The sequence below is a fragment of the Myotis davidii genome, unplaced genomic scaffold, assembly GCF_000327345.1.
Source record: "Myotis davidii unplaced genomic scaffold, ASM32734v1 scaffold1598, whole genome shotgun sequence".
Lineage (NCBI taxonomy): Eukaryota > Metazoa > Chordata > Mammalia > Chiroptera > Vespertilionidae > Myotis > Myotis davidii.
The window spans coordinates 242215-251167 of NW_006289565.1; the positions used below are offsets into that span (position 1 = coordinate 242215).

At 44.7% G+C, this 8953-nt stretch overlaps 1 long non-coding RNA gene across 1 annotated transcript in view; it reads right to left on the minus strand.

Annotated features, from left to right (window-relative positions):
- LOC107182830 overlaps window positions 1–4013 on the minus strand; it is a 19587-nt gene extending 15574 nt beyond the window's left edge. Inside the window, exon 1 of the long non-coding RNA XR_001513581.1 lies at window positions 3970–4013. This is a non-coding gene — a long non-coding RNA (uncharacterized LOC107182830). The remainder of the gene's footprint in view (window positions 1–3969) is intronic.
- Between the last annotated feature and the right edge of the window lie 4940 nt (window positions 4014–8953).

Below are 8953 nucleotides of genomic sequence, written 5' to 3' on the forward strand. Positions count from 1 at the left end.
AAAGGGTTCAAGAAAGTGGGGTTCCTTGGTGTAGCCGGACTTTGGTCGGGGCCATGGGCAGGAGGTCTGGCCAGGAGCTGCGAATTTCTAGAGTTTAGTTAGATGGCCCAATAGGTTGGAACTGAGTGGCTATGATGAGGGTTCAAGCCAGTGGTAGAGAAATCCTTCAGGAGGAGGGATTGACGTTCGAGAGTAGATGGAAAGTTGTGTTGATGAGGGTGGGCATAGGAGTAGGTCCAGGGTTCATAAATAAAGAGTGACACTAGAGGATTTCCCATCCCAGAGAGTAGAATTGATGACCTCCTCTTCATTCCATGTCCGTTTCACCTGAAAATATGAAAAACCTGAGCAAAATTGGAGGGTCCCTTGCCAGGTAAGAGCCTGTGAGGAATGATGGGTCATCCTGTCCTGGATGGTGTCACCGAATCTTCTTCGGGGATGGTGGGAGGCACTCGGTGAGCCTGAGAGAGGTAGGTATTGCAGCGAAAGTGGGAGAAAATGTTAGAATGTGCTGTTATCCAAGGGAAAGGGGATTGAATGGAGCAGTGGAAGCCAGGGACCTGGAGGCTGGAGAAAAGGTGGGGAGAGAGAGGGAGCAGGTCATGTAGCCTGTTCCCAGGTCTCTAGCCGCTTGGATTTTAAAGTTGCCGCATTTTTTCCTTTGGGAAAGGTGGAGGGGGATGGGGCGAGGTCAGAGCAGTTTTCAGTTCAGAGGAGGGGACAGTCGTGGAGGAGATAAGGAGAAAAGGCATTCACAGCGGGACTGAGGTAGGCAATTGTGGTCTGGGACAACAGGGCCCCATAATGGGACGCATGGCAGTGGAGGATTGGCGTTCCTGTAAAGGGGGCCAGGAGCAGGGAGGAGAAGGGAAGCTGAAGGGCTCAGAGTGGCCACTAGAATGGTAAGGCATGACTAAGAATGAGTGGGTTATAGGGCTATCATGAAGGAGGCAAGAACGGGTTCGGTGGCCAGAGGGCAGGTGGATTTGCCGTCAATACCCATGACTGAGATCTTGGAAGGATAAAGGGGCCCTAAAAAGGAGGGCAGGACAGAGAAGGCAGCCCCCGTGTCAACCAGGAAGGTGACCTGTAACCTTCAGTGCAGCCCTGAGCTCGGCGAGGATGATGGGGTCGTCAAGGCTGGGGGTCTTCAGTCTTTAGCCAGTTCCAGCATGGCCAGTGGCAGGTCATGACCTGGTAGGGCGGCCCTCCTACGCTGAGGCGTAGAAGGCCCACCACTTTTCCAGGGCAGTCACTCTTCCAGTGACCATTTTGACCGCATGCTGGACAGGGCTTGGTCGGAGCTTGGGGCCAGGGGCACTGCATTGCCCAATGGCCTTCATTTCCGCATTTGAAGCATTCTCCGGTGGCGTTCCTTTCATTGCACCCCCACTGCTTACAGCCCCCTTAGGGCCATGGCGGCTGCCTTCAATCACAGGGCCACAACTAAGGCGTGTCTGGAGATCCACCTTCTGTGGAAGGCAGGCCTCCCATTCTGACTGTGCCTGCTCCTCCAGGGCATTAAGAACCTTCAAGGCCATTTTTCACTTGATCTCGGACCTGGGTTTGAGGACTAATAAAGACCTTAAAGGTTGGGTTAGAAAGTGGGGGGCATAGATTCAGACTATGCTCTCAATCCCTGCTGCCTCCTGCAGGGGTAGAATGGGCACAGAAATAGAAGAGGAATTTCTCACAAAGGTAACTGGCCAGCCACCTGTGAATTAAAGTGCTGGCAGTCATGGGGGCAGAGTTTCGGTGGAGCACACAAGGAAGGCGGGCGGTTAGAACTTACAGAGAGCACTGCGTGGGGTACAGGTTACTAAGGCAGACCTGTAAGGGGAGGGGAGAGAGCTGGAGGCCTGGGTGGGTGGGGAGAGGTACAGGAATTCTTTGATGACACCAGCTGCAGTTCAGTTGAGTTTAAAAGCCGCAACCTCCCAGGGGCGGGGCAGAACGGAGGAAAGACAGAAGGAAGGTGGAGCTTACGGTTGCGCGTGTGCCCACTGGGGAAGCAGGAAGGGGCATGGCTGGATGAGGGTCCAGCAGGGAGGGAGGAGGAGAAAGGGGGGACGGACAGGGGCAAGGGGGGGGGGGCGTTACGGGCGACTTTTGCCGGGAGAAGTTCGCGGTGGTCTGTGGTCTGGTCTCCGGTGGAGGAGTGGGAAGACATGGAGACGATGGTGGTGCTGTCGCCGCCACACACACACACACAGCACATGAACCCACCCCCACATACACTGCACACACCCCGGCTCCATGGTGGGCGGCGCAGGGCCAGCCTGGAGGGAGGGGGAAGGAGGGGGCAAGGAGAGTAGGCAGAAAGAACTGTGTGGGGAGGGATGGGGACGCAGCAGAGAGAGGGAGCAGTTTTCAGTTGAAAGAGAGAGACTTGGGCACATTTCCCAGTTTGCTGGCAGAAATTACTGAGATCGGTGCGGATGGTAAAGTCAGGTTCCTGTTTTCATACTGAGGCCATGCTACGTTACAGAAAAAGGATGCAGGTCAGGAACAGGCCCCATGTTTGGCCAGATTGGGTGAGCTGGCACCCTAGAGGTGTGCTCAGGTCAGGTTTGGAATTTGGATTCCCCCTGTGCTTGATCCCGTGGCCTGTAGCGGGGCTAAAGGCTGGCGTCCCAACGGTTTAACCCACGCTATGGACAGACAATTGGGCCAGGGAATGTAGGACTTCTCACTACTTCCCAGGTCCGGAGGAGCCTTCCTAGAAGGGTCCGGAAAGAGGCAATCTCTGATGTAGCCACGTGTTGAGGACAGAGACACCGGCGGGCAGGCGGCCACATGGGACCGGCAGAGGGGCAGGGCGGGACTCGCCGCTGATGCTGCCAAACTGAGAAAAGTTGCTGAGCTGAAGAGATGAGGTCCTGATGGGTCCAGAGCCACTAGGAGGGAGAGGCAGGCACCCCAAGCCGTGGAGGGATGGCCAAATGGAGTGCTCGCTCCACCCGGCTTTCAAGGCACCAAATGTTAGGTTAGGTGGCTCAGGAGGCGGCGAAGGAAATAAAGAGAGTTGATCAGAAAAGGAAGGAAGGAAGGAAGGAAGGAAAGTTTATTCTGTGTCCCTGGGAGACCCACGTATCCCCAAGGACAGGGGGAGTCCATTATCTTGTCACATGTCTGCATGTATCTGATCCTGGGCTCTCTCCGACCTAATAGGCTGGAGGGGGCATCACTGGTGCCACCCATGCTAGGCATTTAGATACAATATACAATCTAACTTCCGCATTCTGACTCTGAAGGGGCTGTGAAAGCCTACCACAAAAGCCTGGTAGTTAGGAAACAGATAGGAAACAAAGAAATTTAGGAATATATGTAAGAAATAATCTCATTGTATAGGGAGTTCAGGCTTTGTTCCTTTGAATCCCCTGAGCCAGCAATGCTGCTTTAAATAAAGGGTTTTTCCTGAATCTCTGGGTACTCATTGTGTATTTTCTGGTCGCCTGGTAAATCCTGCAACAGTCCAGCAAGAAATAACAGGTTTCTGGCTTTTTTTTTAAATTATTTTTTATTGATTTGAGAGAGAGGAAGGGAGAGGGAGAAAGAGATAGAAACCTCAATGATGAAAGAGAATCATTTATCAGCTGCCTCCTGCGTGCCCCCTACTGGAGATCAAGCCTGCAACCCTGGCATGTGCCCTGACCAGGAATTGAATCGCGATCTCCTCTCCTGGTTCATAGATTGATGCTCAACCACTGAGCTATGCCAGCCAAGTGAGGAATAATAGGTATTTTTATAACTATGTTTGAAAGTTGACTTCTTTCATCAAAATGATCCAGAATACAACTATTTGGACTCTAACACTGAAGAATGGCATTGTGACCAGACAGTCAATGGGTCTGTGCTACCTGTCATACTTAAGACAATTAAACAGAGACAGGGTCAAATCATATATGAGCATTTATTCCAGTATGGGAGAGCAGCAGGTCATCCACAAAAATATGCTCTGCACCCCACTATAAACCAGCTGCTTAATTTGGGTAGAAGGACAAATATTACATGGGGAAATGGCTAAAGGGTATGGCGAATGGTCAGTTAACAGGTAAGCAGGCTAGAGATTTGCAAAGGTATTCAAAAGAACTGGGGATCTTCAAAGGGCTGGAGATATGCAAGGGCTGGGGTCTTTAAAAGGCTGGCAGCTCTGGTTTCTGCAACAAAGTAGTTAATCATTCCAAGATAATGATCAGCTCCAAATGGGGAGGATAGGTTACATTTCCAGGCGAGCTCCCAGATCCCACTTGTAACTGCCAGCCAGGTTAGAATGTGACCTCTTTAATCAGAATAAAACAATCATGGTTAGCAGAACATGATTAATGTTTCTTACAATTCTAGCTGGTTCCCCAACATTTTATTTCTGCCCCTATTATTATGGCAATCTAACCGAGACTACTGACTCCATTTAGGCTGTTTGCAATGTGCACACAAGAGAGATGCTCGTGGGAGAGTATGTAGACTGGTATTCTAAACATGTATTTTTAAACTGAAGAATAGAAATTGATAGGATTCTGAATAAAGAATGGCAAAAATTATATGACTTCTACCACTTTTTTAATATTAAGAGAATAATTGAAATTTTCATATAACCAATTCATGAGAAACATCTTTTTCTCTAACCTTGATGCCACCATCCAATAATCCTATACCAGCCTTGTTCAAAATACTTCAGCTATGCCTATCTTGAGATAATTATTTTTTAAAAAACATATTTTTATTGTTGATAGCTGCGGTGACCCGCACCTCGGAGAGGGTCCGACGGGTAGAGGTGGCGTGGGATGAAATACAAGAGACCATGAGACGGGGTTGGGAGGACTGGCACAAGGCACCAGCAACTTTATTCTTTATACACACTGCTTTATAGCTAAGCTGTGGCTGGTCATGCTTCATAGATCACTGCTAGGGCTTGGTCTATCATAGGGAAGTAGCAGATTGTTACAGGCTGGGCAAGACTGGGCAAGCTTTGTCTAGATCCATATATGTTTGACAGTTACTATGACAATCAGGTTATGTTTTAGTAACTGCACTTTTGCCCTTTACTAGTTTTAGCCACAGAGGTCGTGCCTCGGTCAAGCCTTGTCTAGTTCCGCTTTGCTGCAAACTCTAAGCCTTTCCTGAGCTTCGACCTTAAAACCTTCCAGGATCAATGTAGGGTAGAGTCCAGGGCTTTGCCATGTCCTCTGGTCAGCTTAGACTTTGCCAGCAGCATGACGGTCCCCAACAGATAGCATTGTAGATATATCCCATCCCTCCCTTTTACCCACCTCTTCCCAGCCCCTACCCACCCCTCCAGGTCTTCACTACCCTCTTGCCCATGTCCATGAGCTTATCATATAAGTATATAAGTACTTTAATTTATCTCTTCTCACCCCCCCAACCCCACATCGAGGTATTTCAGTCTGTCCCACACTGAGGTGTGTCAGTTTAATCCATGCATGCTTTGGGTCTTATTTTGTTGGTCAATTCATTTTGTTCATTAGATTTCATAAATATGTGAAATCATGTGATATTTGTCTTTATCAGATTGGCTTATTTCACTTAGCATAATATTCTCCAGGTCCATCCATGCGATCACAAAGGGTAAGAGATTCCTCTTTTATACAGCTGCATAGTATTCCAGAGTGGAAATGTCCCACAGCTTTTTTATCTATTCATCTACTGATGGGCGCTTGGGCTGTTTCCAAATATTAGCTATTGTAAATAATGCTGCTATGAACATAGGGGTGCATATATTCTTCCTGATTGGTATTTTGGGGTTTTTAGGACATATTCCCAAGTGTGATCACTGGGTCAAATGTAAGTTCCATTTTTAATTTTTTTTTGGAAACTCCATACTGTTTTTTATAGTGGCAGCACCAGTCTGCATTCCCACTAAATATGTGAAATCATGTGATATTTGTCTTTATCAGATTGGCTTATTTCACTTAGCATAATATTCTCCAGGTCCATCCATGCGATCACAAAGGGTAAGAGATTCCTCTTTTATACAGCTGCATAGTATTCCAGAGTGGAAATGTCCCACAGCTTTTTTATCTATTCATCTACTAATGGGCACACAGACGAGAGAGAGAGAGAGAGAGAGAGAGAGAGAGAGAGAGAGAGACATTAGCTATTAAATAATGCTGCTATGAACATAGGGGTGCATATATTCTTCCTGATTGGTATTTTGGGGTTTTTAGGACATATTCCCAAGTGTGATCACTGGGTCAAATGTAAGTTCCATTTTTAATTTTTTTTTGGAAACTCCATACTGTTTTTTATAGTGGCAGCACCAGTCTGCATTCCCACCAGCAATGAAGTAGTATTCCCTTTTCTCCAGATCCTGGCCAGCATTTTTTTTTTATTTGTTGATTTGTTGATGATAGTCATTCTGACATGTGTGAGGTGATATCTCATTGTGGTTTTAATTTGCATTTCTCTGATGATTAGTGACTTTGAGCATTTTTTCATATGTCTCTTGGCCCTTTGTATGTCCTCTTTGGCGAAATGTCTATTCAGGTCCTCTGCCCATTTTTTGATTGGATTGTTTGTCTTCTTTTGTTAAGTTGTATGAGTACTTCGTATATTTTGGATATTAACCCCTTATCAGATGTATCATTGGCAAATATGTTTTCCTTTTTCATTTTTATGGTGGTTTCTTTTACTATGCAGAAACTTTTTTTTTTATTTTTATGCAGCCCCATTTGATTATTTTCTTCTTAGTTTCCTTTGTCCTAGGAGATGTATCCATAAACATATTGCTATGTGAGAAGACTGAGATTTGACTGCCTATGTTCTCCTCTAAGATTTTGATGGTTGAAACTAAATATAAAATCAGAATGATATATCAATAACTATGATCTGAGGGAAAAGTCCAGCTGAATGGAAATGGTATACTCAATTAACTTTTTCTCCTAGGACAAAAACTGACCTATTGGAAATGCCGTAAGATCACTGGGTGGTTATACTCTTGATAGTATGAGCATATGTGCTCTTAAACCCACCTACCAAAACATTTCCATGTGTTCTAAAATCTAAGTCTCATTGACTCTCAACAGAAGGTCTCTGTCTAGCATTGGATTAATGTTCAATCTGTTTGGGCTGACATCAGGGCTTTGCTGTGACAATAACAAAACCAGCTGCAGCTACAGTAACCACTGATTATTTCTGTACTATTCTGTGTCTTTGTTTTATTGGGAATTAGAAAACAAGTCACTAGTAATCATTCTCATTTATCCTTTATCTTATTACTCTGCTTTAACTGAGCTGGATTAACCATAGAGATAACTTAGTATCTAAAGAAACACGATACCAGCAAACATGCAAATATATGCATGCTCTATCTGTATCATGTGAAAAGTTGGCTTAAGTAAAGCCATCTATACTAATAAAAGCCTATGTGGTTGTGACGCCCTCACACCGTGACACCCTCATGCAGTCACAACCCATGCTGTATTCCCGGTGGGGACTTGACCAGGAGGTGCATCGGAGGAGCAGATGGTGGCTGCTACTGCCCAGGGCAGGCCCAAGGCTCAGGCAAGCCACGGATGGCAGCTGTCGCTATGAGGACCCAAATCTCAGGCAATGAGGGCCGGGCCGAGGCTCAGGCAAACCTCAGTGGCTGCGAGGGCCAAGGCTCAGGCAGCGATGTGGTCGGCAGTGGCAGTATCAGAGGCATGATGGGGACATCTCCTTCCCCTGATCGGCTGATGGCCTCCCACAGAAGAGTGGGCCTAAACCGTCAGTAGGACATCCCCTGATGGATCTCAGACTATGAGAGGGGGCAGGCCAGGCTGAAGGACTTCCCCCCACCATGCATGAATTTTCGTGCGCCAGGCTTCTAGTTTTAAAATACACACTAACAGCCATTCCAGAGGTACTGCTTTCACATCTTGCTCCTTGAACTTTTGTAATGTTTTAAATGGGCAAAATAACCTTTGAACTGGGTTAAATCAACATTATCTTACAAATAATTTTGGAAATTTACCAGGAAGGTAGACATTCTGACCACAAGAACTCTTGATTAGGGACATTCTTTCTAAGGACAGAATGGTTAGCTATACAATAACCATCCATGTATAGCTAAAGAATAACTCATTTGTTAACACCAATAAAAATTTCTTTCTTCTATTCATATAATTATTTTTTTTTTCTTTTCTCATAAAACCCCTTGTCTTTACCTTGTAATCCAGACATAATTTGGGTTTCTGCCTGAATCACTGGCACAGAATTGCAATTCTATGATTTCAAATGAATGCTTTTTGCCTCTCCCTTTGGCTTTTAATTTTAGGTTAACACAAAAATGTAAATCTTTAAACAAGACAAGTTAGAACATTGCTGTTTATTGTCTATTCCCTATACTTTGCTCACTATTTTATAAGTAAAATGAATTTAACTTTTTATTTGTGATATGTTAACTTTAGAAAAGTTTATGTCTCCAGTTAATAAACACTACATTATAGTCTTCTCCACTTCTAAATTGCATTCATCATTGTATTTAAAGAAACTTATATCTCATTGAACACCCAATGCAATGTCCAGTTCCTATATGAAGCATTCTGTGACTTAGTGAATTAACCATTCTCTGAATTAATATAGTATTTAGTTTATATAAATCAATTTAATAATTATATATTATAGAATTTATTATTTTATAATAAAATCAGAGTTCATTGCCTTTAAAGTAAGCTGTGTAATAAGTTCAAGGAAAAAGCAGTGATTGAACAACTACCTAAATGTCTAATATTCTTAGGTAGACCTGTAGTGTTTAGCAAAATTCATTAATGTTTAGAAAACATCAGATTAGCTGCCCAATACTTTGGAATCTGTTCTTGTTCCCCAGGAAATAAATCAATTCAATCTGAAAAGAGTTTATTGGAAAGAATGTAAGGCTTTGTTAGAAAGGAAGTGAATGAAATAAATAACTCCCCTTAAGAAGATGCTTTCAATATCAATAGTTAAGTAAACA